The 15,000-nt window shown below is 38.9% G+C and overlaps 2 long non-coding RNA genes across 2 annotated transcripts in view; one reads left to right on the top strand and one right to left on the bottom strand.

The window, feature by feature from the left end:
• The window catches only part of LOC135113833 (uncharacterized), a 31,103-nt gene extending 23,364 nt beyond the window's left edge, over positions 1–7,739 (top strand). The window contains exon 3 of the long non-coding RNA XR_010275095.1: positions 6,269–7,739. This is a non-coding gene — a long non-coding RNA (uncharacterized LOC135113833). The remainder of the gene's footprint in view (positions 1–6,268) is intronic.
• The window catches only part of LOC135113829 (uncharacterized), a 222,729-nt gene that overhangs the window by 5,843 nt on the left and 201,886 nt on the right, over positions 1–15,000 (bottom strand). The window lies entirely within an intron of this gene.

Here is a 15,000-nt window from a genome sequence, read left to right as displayed (position 1 = left end):
ATGTAATAGGATGCTTTGGTACGTGAGAGAGGAGGAGGAGGTTCGTGGATGATGACGATGATAGCTACGATGATGGCTGTCAAAATGATACGCACTATGATAATGATGATGATGATGATAATGGTCGACAATTTACAGGCAAAGAACGGTACATTTTCTTCGTAAATTAATTCTTAGTGTTAATTTCCTTCCTCGAAATAATCATTACCACCAACCACCATTACCACCACCGCCACCTTCCGCCGCCTGCTATCGTCGCCACATTAATAAAGATAACTAGGCCAGGCCATTTCCTGGCCGTCACCTGTTCCTAATTAGGTGTCAATTGCTCATTAGATCTGTTGCTGCGCTGGGAATTAGTGCGAAACAAGTTCTGGCTTCAAAGAATAGAAGTAGAGATGTCTGAAAGGAAGAGAGAGAGAGAGAGAGAGAGAGAGAGAGAGAGAGAGAGAGAGAGAGAGAGAGAGAGAGAGAGAGAGAGAGAGAGAGAGAGAGAGTACCCAGAGGAGGAGAAGGGAAGAACGTCATGGAAACTGGGTGAGTGAGAAAATACTTAAGGAAGAAATGTGCAGCAAGTTCCTTTACCTCCTGAGAATTACGTCTGAAGGGTCTGAGAGGAGAAAAGAGAAAGGAGAGACTGAACGGAGAGGAAGAGAACAAAAGGATAAATGAGGGAAGGAATGGATATGGGATGGAGGATGGATAAGGGAAGATTAAGGGAGATTGCTAAGGGTAGAAGTGATGAAGGGAAGGGTGTGAGAGAAAACGGAGAAGCTGGAATCGAGTTATGGCGACTAACAAGGTCATTACGACGCTGGTTGTCTGTCTTGCGAGCGAGTGTGGCTTGTCTTGTCGAGTATCTGCCGCGAATTAAGATCGAGTGTGGCTTGTCTTGTCGAGTATCTGCCGCGAGTTAGGATCAAGCGGTCAAACTTTCAGTCTTCGTGAATTGAAGGAAGAAGGAAAAAAAATAGTGTGAAGAGAACAAAGCTAGAAAATTCGAAGTAAAAAAAAAAAAAAGACTGAAGGCAAAGAAAGGCACACAGGATAGTGGCAAATAAGGAATAAAAAATGGTGGGGTGAGGTGAGTAAGGAGAGAGGATACAATGAAATGGAAAAGAATATAATGAAATGGAAAAGACTAAACTGTAAAAGAGAATTAGAAAGAGGAAAAATGAAAATATACAGGAGACCAGAGAGAGAATAACAGGGGTATTAAAAAAAAGAAAGATTAGAAAATTATATACAAGAAAAAAGGGCAACAAAGGTTATAAACAACGGGAGAAGAGAAGAAACGAGAAAAGCTACTATAAAGAGAGGAAAACAGGAAATAATAATGATGAAAGGAGAGGAAGAATGGCAGAAAGGATAAAGATGAAGACAAGGATAAGGTGTATAAAAGAGGTTAAGACGAGAATGAAAGGACACAAAACGAGGAAGGCGACAGATGTGGCGATGGAGGAGAAGGAAAAGAATACAGGAAGGAAGATGGGAACAACTCAACACGGTGCTAAGGAGATTGTGGATTCTTTCTCTTTATTCAGCAACTATAGACCAATATACTTTCTTGCTTCGATGCATAAAATTTCCACCATCTTCACCTACAGTACTTTTTCGTATTTCTTTTCTTCATACCATTTTTTTTTCAGGTGATTTTCGTTATGTTCAACGAAAATTTTGTGATTCTTACACAATTTTTTTTTTTTTCAGATTTTTTTAGTTATTATTTTCTTTCCTTCACTGCAGTTAAACAATATTCTTTTCGGTCATGTATCTTTTCCCATTCCAACAAATTGTTTAGTTATTTTCTCCTTTTCTTTTAACTTCAAATTACGATTTACTAATTGTATCTTTATTCACACAAACATAGACAATCCAACTGAGGTACATAAGTAAACAAGACAATAAAGAAAATAACAAAAATCTTAACATTACGAATCAAAGTACATGAAAAACAAAAGCTGCTCATGAGCTTCGAATGGAAGTTACACTCGATACATTTGTTGAAAAGACTGGAAGGAAACCACGTTACATACTCTATTGAGGACACATTCCACCACCACCACCGCCACCACAACTAACCTTGCTGTTGTTGCTGTTATTATAATCACAATCTCAACTACGATCGCCGCCGCCACCACCACCACCACCACCACCACCACCACCACCACCACTACTACTACTACTACTACTACTACTACTACTACTACTACTACTACTATCACTACTACTATTACTACTAAAAATAATACAACCATGATTATTACCATCAATCATACTACTACTATTTAGTACAATTGTTACAACAACAATAAAACAACTTCAACTAACCACTACTAAATATAATACTAACATTATTCTAATATGCTGATATGATAATAATATAATAATAATAATAATAATAATAATAATAATAATAATAATAATATAATATTATTATTATTAAAGGTAATAATAATAATAATAATAATAATAATAATAATAATAATAATAATAATAATAATAAAGGTAATAATAATAATAATAATAATAATAATAATAATAATAATAATAATAATAAAGGTAATAATAATAATAATAATAATAATGATAATAATGATAATAATAATAATAATTACAACAACAACAGCAACAATCCGCCTTCAATGAAAATGGCAAGCTTATGTTTTGTTGCATTTCATATCAGTTTTTTTTTTTCTTCTTTTGCCTGTATATCTCTTGCTGTGAGGAATGGTAAAGCAGTCAGCTGATGCCTAATTAAAAGTAAAGTTCTTTTGGACAAAACACGCCCTGATCCAAGATAATTTGTTTTACTGGACGGAATTATCTTAATTTTCACAGCATCTTTTCAGACGATGCTTCACACAGTGCACAGTTCTTTGTAGCAGTTCCGTCTCCCTAGAAATCTCCCAAAACCAAACTTTTGGAGGGAGCCAATAACGGTTTGGAATATTTGAAGCTTGCGTGACACTAACACTTACACCCAAGGTCCATGTAGTCTAGATGGACCTTGCTTACACTACAACATCGGCACGAAATGTGCGAAGAAATTTTGTACAATATCAATTGAGCTGGACACTTCCTTCGCACTATAAGCCAAGGGGGGAACAAACTATAAGAACAAAAAAAAGAGTAAGAGAACTAAGAGAACGGCCAATTTATGTTCCAAGGTTTCTTGGTATTCATTTAAAACAGTTCAACTCTTATGCTGAGAAAATACTGAAACAGGAAGAGTTCCAAAATCTTACTAGGAGGAGAAATGAAACGGAATGGAATCTGGTTAACTTTTGCATTAATAAGGTTAACGGAATAGGAATGAGAGTTAGTGCAGCGAAGCCAAGAAAGGAGAGAGAGAGGTATGCACTTAAGTTCGCAGAGCTGTAATCATGGTAATAACGGAGGTGGATTGTAAGAGATACGACACAGTAACGGTGTGTGCAAGAAACAAGACAACCTGTTAGAGGAAAGAAGGGTTGTATGAGTTAAATCTCCACATATATAACAGTAACACTCCATGTATGGACCGATAAGGGCACTGTATGAAATAATCGGCTGGGAAGAGGAAAAAGTACTTGCAAAGCCGGCAAAGAACACTTAACTTCATGGAGGTTGTTTTAATAAGGAAAAAAAAAAAAAAAAAAAAAAAAAGGGAAATTTTTAGTGAAGGATAGTCTAAGTACGTTAAGCGTGGAGGAGAAATGAGTATCACTGAAAAGAGATAGCTGTGTGGAGGGATAAGGCGAGTGAATAGATAAGGTGAGTTTTTGAGATACTGAATAATACAAGGTTTGGATAGAAACATACGTTTGAGTGTGAAAACTATTTATGATTATGGTTTATAGGAATAGTGTGGGTGAAAGGAGAGATGCCTGTGGAACACGGTGTTTAGAACAGAGTTTGTCTTACACTGTATTGACAAACTGTGTAGAAAAGAAGCGTGAGATAAAGATGCAGAGAGATAGACAGAAACCATGAGAAGGAAAACGTAGAGAATAAAAATTTATTCTAGACAGCTCTTTCAAGAGCTTTTGATGTGTCTAAAGCAATAGTAAATGTTTAAGCGTGTCACGAAGAGATTACCAAAATTCTGTAATGAAAGCCAAAACATTACCAGTGGATCGTCTTTTATGAATACATTATGATGATAAAAAAAGAATATCGTGAGCTGGTAGGTGCCTCAAAATCTTTCTCTTCAGGATATTTTTAAAAGGTAGGAAAAAATGGTTATATTTCTTAGGAACAGGCTGAATGTAAATAAATTTTTTTACAAGAAGGAAAGGTGAGTGTTAATAGACGGAAAAGTTTGACCAGACAAGGACCGAGCACAGAAGTACAGCTACTGAGAACAACAGGAGTGACTCCATAATCTTATTGAGGATCAAGGTCATGGAAAATATCATTACAAAGAATTTCCAAAGGGCGGAGGTGAGGGTAGAACAAGTCCTGCATCATCCAATGAGGAATTGTTAGCAGTTCAGAAGGTCATAGAAAATTAGATGGTAGTGAGGCCATCGTTATGAAATAAGACGGGGGGAATGAAAAAGAAAGAATTAAACGTTCGGGGTAAATGCCGGAAGTCACAAGGAAAAGGCTGAAAGTATGTGGAATATAAAAACCCTATGCCAGAGCTAATATCCTCTGTTATGACCTTTGAACATAGAGCTGGATCTCTGACACAAAGGCAATATTCATTCCAGGGAAAACAAGAATAGTAGTCTCAATTCCTCTTATTTAGCAGACTTGCCAGAAACTTTCTGCTTTGATGAGCTCAAGCGGTACTGGATCGATGTGACAGAATACGAAAATAGGGCAGCAATCGGATGAGTCCAAAAAGACATAGTATGCTGCAGGATTAGAGGATTTTTCCAGGTCATGTGCAATAGCAAAGTTGAAGGCTTGCTCATCAATTTGGTCATTGAAAGATGACAGCCAAGATGGAAGTGAACAGTAAAATCTTCAAGTATGGATATTTCAACCATGGAAAGAGGGATGAGAATGTGCCCTACTTAAAAAGTAAAAAAAGTAAAATAATTTTGCACACACAGAGGAATTGAATGATGGATATGCAGCGCAGATGAATTTAATGGGAGTGAAAATAAAGTATTAGCCAGATGGCGGAGCGAGTCATAACGCTCCTCACATAGAAGCAACAGCCAGATTTGGATTAAAATTAAGGATAGAGGAAACAGAAAAGCGTCCACTGTCACTAGCCTCAGCCACCTGGATTTTTTTATATTTTTTTTAAATACTTGAAGTTTGCAAGAATTGATGTGACGTATAGAGACTGCAAGTAAGATTGATGATGCAATCTTGATGCTCAAGATTGCAGGAATACTACACAGAGAAAGTTAGAAGAGATATCAAGACACCCACAGCGAAAAGCAACCTGGCCAGGGACAGATAGTGGAGTCGAGACTTATATTTTTTGCTACTATGATTATAATTTTGGTAGTAAGAGATGTGTGCCAGTAGTGAGTGTGCTGTAATATTACTAGTAAGAGAGGTTGTGTGTTCAAAGTGCGTGCTGCAACTGTATTCTGCGCTACTGAAACATGAAAGGAGACGGGCAGAGGGGACCCGGTTAGGGTCAGCATCAAGTCAGCAGCGTCCCCTGTGACTGACTCGATCGTACCGGCACGTGTCTACTGCCTCTGTTGCTGCTAAGCAGCAGTATAGTAACTGTATTTACCCTGGGTCAACAGAGAGAGAGAGAGAGAGAGAGAGAGAGAGAGAGAGAGAGAGAGAGAGAGAGAGAGAGAGAGAGAGAGACAGAGAGAGAGAGAGAGAGAGAGAGAGAGAGAGAGAGAGCTAACATTTGACTTCCAGAGTAGGGCATTACGAGCGTTGAAAGCTATGTTTGTAGTGTGTTTATTCTACCATTCTGAAAATTTTCTTCAGTAAACATTCGTAGCACAAGACTGCCGGTGGTGCAGTGGCAGACAGGAAGAGGAGAAACAGAAGAGGAAAGGGGAATTCAGAGGAGAAAGAGAAGTAGGAGAAGTATGTTGCTTCAAAAGTAACTTTGTGATGACGTAGTGAACAAATCTTTAACATTCATTATTATTTGTAGATTGTTATAACCGCGTGTGTCTGTGTGTGTGCTATTATGGAGACACACACACACACACACACACACACACACACACACACACACACACACACACACACACACACACACACACACACACACACACACATTGCTCGATTCATCACACACACGAAACACGGTGTTAAAAAGAAAATATAATTGCTAACGTGTCTTCTACAGGTGGGCAACGTTATGCTCGAGCCGCTTCCACGTGCCTCGAGCTCCGCCACCCGCTGGCGCCACACCGAAGGGCCATCAAGACTACTTCAATGTAGACTTCTCCCGACCAGCGTCCTCATATATATAATTACGTGTGTTCTGAGGGGTGTGAGTGGTGTAAAACGGGTAAGGTACCGCAACATCGCAGTCATATGGCGCGTATTTTCATTAATGACGTGATATTGAAAGGGAGAAAGTCTTAGAAATAGTGATGTGGATGTATCTTTACTTACGACTTTTGCTCCTACAACTGCCACCACCAACCCCGCCTTATCAATGCGATGTCTTTTCAGAAGATTCACTTCGAAAAAGAAAATAAAATAAAAACCTAAAAAAATGAAAACCTAAAGAAAAAAAAAAGATTGGAAAGACGGCAGCTGCTTTTCCAGAGGTGTTCTCGACCGTCCTCGGTTCCTTTGTTAGTAATCTACAAATTTTTTTCTCTCCGACTCGTTTCCAAGAGTTGAACCCCTGGACTTTAATCATCGTCCACCGCTCCCAAATCCTACCTCTGCTTTTTTTTTTTCTTTTTAGTTGTTGATCAATAGTGAGTGGCACTTAATGGCCCAGTTGTTGGTGAACGGCGCAGTAATAAGTGATTGGAGTTACACTGCTGTTCAAAGCCAGTGGGATAGAATTGCAAGCTCGGTATGTGGGTCTCAGGGTTTTTTGTACGTATATTGCAATCATGTTTTTGTATTGAGTGGTTACCTGAACACCTGTCTAGAGTTTGGCGTGTCTCATGTCGCCCTTAGAATGATGTCGTTGGTAAGCCACTCACTAGTTGTCCCAAATAAAGCCGGTTCGGGTTTGAAGTGTTCCATAAGCGAGGCCATCGTTAGTGCTGGATATTGGTTATTAAAGCCGCGTCCGCTCTTGCCTGGCAGGCTCTGCTCTCTCATCTACTGAATTCTGCAAGGGACGTTTATGTTGCGGTAACTAAAGAGACAGTCAGTAGCCGCTCGCAGGCTTTTTTATGTTTTGATGACCAAGATACGGACGACACCTGAATCAAGAAATATAGCGCCGTTACTATGATTGCTGGGTGCGTTATGAAGAGAAAGAATGGTATAAAGAGTGGTAAAGGGGGATTCATATGTAATTTCGTCTGTCTGGCAACGTCCTCCCTTGATACCCAGATTCAAAGTACGTACCTGCCTGCCTCGTGATTTTGCTGCTTAAGAACAATGGTATAAATGCATCCTTAGACTGTCGTCATTATTTTGGTTGTCGTGGTTGTTGCTTTGGTTGTAGCGGCTGCAGTTGTCATGATCGTTTTATTTTTTCATTGAAGTCCTATTATAACTTTAAAATGCTAAATTTTCACCTCCGAACAGGTATCTTTTACATAAACAAGGTGTGCATACAAACCTGGTAACAAAGTTGATGCTCCCACGCACATCCTTTTGTCTGCACAAAAGGATTGATGCAATCAGCAGACAGAATAAGATGGGATCATAAAATCTTTGTGAGTCTACTGTGATATATATATATATATATATATATATATATATATATATATATATATATATATATATATATATATATATATATATATATATATATATATATATATATTAACGATGCCTTTGACTTTGTTATTAAAAGAAAGACTGATCAAGATGATAAAGATTGATAAAGATAAAAGATTGCAGCGATGAAAAAAAATAAGATTGCAGTAACAGACTCTCTCGCACGCACGCACGCACGCACACAGCCAAAAGCATGAAATAACAGAAAGCAAAATCAGATTTTAAGAAAATAAATGCAATACGACACACGGCACTTTGCCAATTAATAAATGACACACACACACACACACACACACCTTTGCAAAATGACTTTCTATTGATCTTTAATGTAGCAGTTTCCTCTAATAATAGTGTTTATCAAAGCAGCGTAGTGAAGTCAGTCAGTCAATCTAGCCAGGACCTAAAAGTTTGTTGCTGTCTGAACTTTCTTTCCATTGAGGATTTGCACCACTGCGGCTCGGCATCCAAGTACTTAACTGCTCACACAAAATACCTGCGTCTGTCCTCTGGAAGACCAAAATTACCAGTTTAGCAACATGCCTTAGCAGTTTGAGCTCTTTTGCAACGCTCAACCTAAATTTTACAATGGAGACCTATGTATATTTATTTATTGATCTATTTATTTGGTGATTTAAAGAACAGTAAACTTTTCTCCCACACAAAATCCTGACAAAGATTACTTCAGGTTGTTCAATAGTTTTCTTTATTTTAATTAATTAGTTTATTTATTGATTAATTTATTTCTTTATACAATGTCCGTTGTTTTCTACATTTCTTCGTGTGCATATGGAAAAACGTTATTTATCGTTTTACTTGTCTTGCTCCTTACTGTTGCCTTATCCTTCATTGTACCACGATCATATCATCCAGCAACTATACATGTTGCGCTAACTTTCCTGTCTTCTAACATCAACTTCCTTCCATTCCTCGAAAAAAAAAAAAAAAAATGAAGATGAAAAAAAAACACCTGTATACCAAACACTAAGCTCTTTTTTTGAGATTTTTCTCTAATTTTTATTTTAATCTCTCTGGTCTTTCATGTTTTCTCTTTATCTTGTTTCATATACTTTCCTTTTTCTTCTGTCCACCACGCGTACTGAATTACCGTCTCCTTCTTTCTCCTTTTATTTTTCCTTCCTGTTTAGTGAACAACATCCGGATTGGTTGTGCAGTAGCTTCCTCTAACAGAATTTTTCCCTCACGTTTTTTTTTTTTTTTTTTATATCCTTATGAATGTTGTGGCTTCTCAGGATTGATAAATTACTTTAGTGCAAGTTTGAGTTAAATTTTGTTAGACCCTCCATGTAGTACCAGCAAAATAAATTATCAAGTAGTTCAAACCTTTTAGTAATTTTAGCTTTGTTTTTTGCTTTATAAAACTGTCTAAAAGTAACAAATTTTACACTACCACTAACAGTCTGTGTTAACAAATCGATGTTGGATCACAGCAGTTTCTTGGAAAGGTACAGATTTCTCCTAATTCTAACCGAAGCCATACAACACTGTTACAACAAATGAACTCAAATTTGCGAGCTAGCCTCTGGTAACAACCTAGTGCGGAAGTAGAACAGTCAACCAGCCTTTTCTTCATCTGTAGTAACATTATACACACCTAACTTAACCTAACCTACACACGAACCTAACCTAACCTAACCTAAACACTGATAATAACAAGAAAACATACAATAAATGCGGACATTCCTAGTTTTCCATTTTTAATTGAAAAGCAAAGATGGATCTGGTTACCAAACAAATACGGGTATTCATACAAATATTTAACATAATGAAATTATTAATTAAAAACAAAATAAGGGTATTCATAAACACAACATAATTATTAATTAAAAATACGCACACAAACATAAAGAAAAGAAAAACATTTGGGCAGAATAAATAGGAAATCTAAGAAACAAGCCAGTCTGTGCCTTGTCACGATCCTCACCTCACTCATTGACCTGACGAAATTTGATAACTAGTCAGGCTTCTCAGAAAAAAAACAAAAACTCAATGTGACTTCCCTTTTACCACGGTGTGTGTCGGGTTTCCCCAGATAGAAGTATTTCTCTGGAATGGTAATGAACGTCTGCGTATAATATTTCCAACTGTAATGGAACATGATCTCAAAGATAAGCGCACGAACAAACCACCAAGCCAAAATAAAAAGAACAAAATTAAAGAAAAAAAAATGTCTTAACATACCCTTATTGCTATTGCCAACGTTTTTTTTTTCAGTCTTTTAATTTCCCTTCGTACCTCCTCCCCTAGCTCTTTATGTCCCGCCTCCTTCTGAAGTACCAATTTGATCCACAGCCCTCCTGAAAGGCAACCTGCCAAAGGAAACGTGAGAACACCCATGATATCAACCCTGGCGATAACAAGAAACGTTTTCCTATACACGCCATTATGGTCCTAGCAAATTACCTTGGGAGAGAGAGAGAGAGAGAGAGAGAGAGAGAGAGAGAGAGAGAGAGAGAGAGAGAGAGAGAGAGAGAGAGAGAGAGAGAGAGAGAGAGAGAATGGTACTTTATTGAGGGAATGATCCAAATACTTAAATCATTTTAAGTTAAATCTAAAAAAAAAGTCACCCATGCACATGCACATTAATTACGAAATATGTGCACATGGAGAGAAGATGATAATACAAGCCTTTTTTCAGTACATCCGTCAAAATATCATTCAACACCTAATACTTTCAAGAAAGAATATCAAAGCAGAACATGAAAGGGTGTGATATGGAAGTCCGGTCTAACTTTGCTTTTGCTTTGCATGAAAGGAGTTTCTATTCAGTGACGGAAAGAGTCACACAACTGATGAGGAGTGTGCATACGAGGAAAGGAGTGGTGAGAAATGGAACGACGGCACACACACACACACACACACACACACGGATGGAACAAATAAACAAGCTCACATAGACGTAAAATGAACTGCAGACCGGCAGTGACAATGTTAATCTTCCTCAACACATACATCCTCCCTCTCAACTTTCTTTCCCTCTTGTTCTTCCTTTTACTTTTCCTCCCCCTCACATTCACCATGAACAACAGTTCCTTGCAGCGCTTCAGGTTTTCTTTTAATGATCCGCAACGGACAACAACATTTTCATAACGAAAATGACAGTTCTCCATTAAGACAGAATTCCTTAGATATTTCATCGACAGGAATAAGCGCCAGGAAAAGAAAAAAAAAATGCTGAATTTCAATTGAATTCCCAAGGCTCAGTACTGTTCCGCATGGGGAAACACCAGTCAGATAAAGAAGGGATGAGAGAGAGAGAGAGAGAGAGAGAGAGAGAGAGAGAGAGAGAGAGAGAGAGAGAGAGAGAGAGAGAGAGAGAGAGAGAGAGAGAGAATCCTTGAACACATAAATGTAGCAATGTATGTACGTACTTGGTATGTACGTATGCATGTGTGTAAATGTACCATTTACGTATATATATATTAGTACAACAACAACAACAACAACAAAACAACAACAACAACAACTACTACTACTACTACTACTACTACTTTTTTTTATGTAGGAGGAACACTGGTCAAGGGCAACAAAAATCCAATAAAAAAAAAGCCCACTGAGATGCCAGTCCCAGTCAAAAATTGAAGGATAAGTGTCTTGAAACTTCCTTCTTGAAGGAATTCAAGTCATAGGAAGATGGAAATACACAGGCAGGCAGGGAGTTCAGAGTTTACCAGAGAAAGGGATGAATGACTGAGAATACTGGTTAACTCTTGCATTAGAGAGATGGACAGAATAGGGGTGAGAGAAAGAAGAAAGTTTTGTGCAGCGAGACCGCGGGAGGAGGGGAGGCATGCAGTTAGCAAGATCAGAAGAGCAGTTAGCATGAAAATAGCGGTAGAAGACAGATAGAGATGCAACATTGCGGCGATGAGATAGAGGCTGAGGACAGTCAGTTAGAAGAGAGGAGTTGAGATGAAAAGCTATTGATTCTACCCTGTCTAGAAGAGCGGTATGAGTGGAACCCCTACCCAGACATGTGAAGCATACTCCATACATGGACGGATAAGGCCCTTGTACAGAGTTAGCTGCTGGGGGGTTTGAGAAAAACTGGTGGAGACGTCTCAGAACACCTAACTTCATAGAAGCTGTTTTAGCTAGAGATGAGATGTGAAGTTTCCAGTTCAGATTATAGGTAAAGGACAGACAAAGGATGTTCAGTGTAGAAGAGGGGGACAGTTGAGTGTCACTGAAGAAGAGGGGATAGCTGTCTGGAAGGTTGTGTCGAGTTGATAGATGGAGGAATTGAGCTTTTGAGGTATTGAACAATACCAAGTTTGCTCTGCCCCAGTCAGAAATTTTATAAAAGATCAGAAGTCAGGCGTTCTGTGGCTTCCCTGCGTGAAATGTTTACTTCCTGAAGGGTTGGACGTCTATGAAAAGACGTGGAAAGTGGAGGGTGGTATCATCAGCGTAGGAGTGGATAGGACAAGAAGTTTGGTTTAGAAGGTCATTCATGAATAATAAGAAGAGAGTGGGCGACAGGACAGAACCCTGAGGAACACCACTGTTAATAGATTTTGGAGAAGAACAGTGACCGTCTACCACAGCAGCAATAGAACGGTCAGAAAGGAAACTTGAGATGAAGTTAGAGGGAAGGATAGAAGCTGTAGGAGGGTAGTATGGAAATCAAAGCTTTGTGCCTGACTCTATCAAAAGCTTTTGATATATACAAGACAACAGCAAAAGTTTCACCAAAATCTCTAAAAGAGGATGACCAAGACTCAGTAAGGAAAAGCCAGATCACCAGTAGAGTAGCCTTGCTGGAACCCATACTGGCGATCAGAAAGAAGGTTATGTCGAGATAGATCTTCCTGTCGAGGACAGATTAAAAAAACTTTAGACAGGCAGGTAATTAAAGTAATAAAACTGTAGTTTGCGGGATTAGAACGGTCACCTTTTTTAGGAACAGGCTGAATGTAGATAAACTTCCAACAAGAAGGAAAGGTAGATGTTGACAGACAGAGCTGAAAGAGTTTGACTAGGCAAGGTGCAAGCACGGAGGCACAGTTTCGGAGGACAATAGGAGGGACCCCATCAGGTCCATAAGCCTTCCGAGGGTTTAGGCCAGCGAGGGCATGGAAAACATCAGTGCGAAGAATTTTAATAGGTAGCATGAAGTAGGCAGAGAGTGGAGGAGAGGGAGGAACAAGCCCAGAATCGTCCAAGGTAGAGTTTTTAGCAAAGGTTTGAGCGAAGAGTTCAGCTTTAGAAATAGTTGTGATAGCAGTGGTGCCAACTGGCTGAAATAAAAGTGGGAAAGAAGAAGCAAAGTTATTGGAGATATTTTTGGCTAGATGTCAGAAGTCACGAGGAGAGTTAGATCTTGAAAGATTTTCACAATTTGTGTTAATGAAGGAGTTTTTGGCTAGTTGGAGAACTACTACTACTAGTACTACTACTACAATGAAATGTAATACACTCACGGATTAACTGACGGTACCTGACCTCAGCCCACTTGTACAAAACAAAACCTTCCCTTTCATAGATTTTTACAAAGGCCCATAAAAACGCTTGGCTTTGTTTTCATTCTCTTTCATCTCTGCTGCCAGGAACTTCACGTGGCTCATGGTTTACTGGTAATTGATTGGTGCACTCCGTGTGCGAGATAAATTGGTAAGTGACCTCTCGCAATGGGGAGTCTGGGGTTAGATGGCAGACAGCAGTAGCACAGCGTATTCCCGCCATACCGAATATACTTAAGAAACCACAACAAAGGGATTCCGTCACCCTCTAAGACTATCAGTAAACACAAGGACGCAGGAGGATGGAGTCCCCGCAACCAGGCTACCACGGCTACCACAAAGGAACGACAAGCCGCGACCAACCGCACTTATTAGAACAAATACTATAAAGAGTAACTATTGGTATTTTTTTACGTTGTACGTATATATTTCTTTTTGTGCAGGAAAGATGTCCCGTCGCCACACACATACACAGCCGGGAGATACTGGGCTGCTAACAAGATTTCGACCAAAAATGCAATAAAAAATAAAAAAAACTATTGGAAGTGAAGTCGAAAAAAAAAAGAACGTCAGAAACAGGTGAGTGAACACAGTACTGGAATACCTTTATAGGTTAATTGGCAACTAGGTGTGTGTGTGTGTGTGTGTGTGTGTGTGTGTGTGTGTGTGTGTGTGTGTGTGTGTGTGTGTGTGTGTGTGTGTGTGTGCGCGCGCGCCAGTTTAAAGAAAACATCATAATACTGTTAAATTCATGTTTTCACAATATTTGTACGAATTAATTTAAGTATACCTATATACATTCATTAATCTACGCCTACATACTACACGTTCGTAGTACTATATCATTCACTCATACATATAGAGGTGTATACATAATATACATAATTCCTATATGCAAATGTGTATCGTGACTTCGTGCTCTCTCACACACACACACACACACACACACACACACACACAGGCTGAATGTTCAACTTACTTCTTTTTACGAATTTCAGTTCACAACCTTTCCATTAAGTGCGAATTTTTTTTTTTTTTATGGTGAAAGAATAGTATATAAAAATAACAGAAATCATGTCGTAATTGAAAGAAAGAAAACGGAGGTGGAAGTACATAACACTAGAGGAAGACTAATATAAAAGGTGTTAAAGAAAATGGTACGTACGCATAATTCTGAGAAGAGAAGAAAGTATGTTGTGTATAATTCATAACGTTGCTAGTTGGCCTGGTGGAGGACACAAGGGTTTAAAGAAGAGCAGAATGAGAACATAAATGTTTCAGCGACCAAACAGAGACGCCACTTTCCAGCCCACGACACGTTCTGAAGCACTGAATGGAGCCCCGAGGAGGAGGAGGAGGAGGAGGAGGAGGAGTAATTCATTCGAAAATTGAATCGGGATAAGTTAGGTAGAGGAAGAGATAAGAAATGAAGGAACAGAGATGGTACAAGTTGGATAAAGGTGATAATGAGGAGGGGGAGAAGGAGAAGATGAGGAAGATCATGATGGTGATAATATACGTGCTTTGTTCGGTGGATGTGAGAGAGAGAGAGAGAGAGAGAGAGAGAGAGAGAGAGAGAGAGAGAGAGAGAGAGAGAGAGAGAGAGAGAGAGAGAGAGAGAGAGAGAGAGAGAGAAAGAGGTAATTTCAGGTAGTGGTAGTCAATCTGGGTGCCTAGTGTG

This window comes from Scylla paramamosain, chromosome 2 (genome assembly GCF_035594125.1).
Source record: "Scylla paramamosain isolate STU-SP2022 chromosome 2, ASM3559412v1, whole genome shotgun sequence".
Lineage (NCBI taxonomy): Eukaryota > Metazoa > Arthropoda > Malacostraca > Decapoda > Portunidae > Scylla > Scylla paramamosain.
Note: the sequence above shows the minus strand (reverse complement) of the source record. Positions and strands in the feature narration are given on the sequence as shown.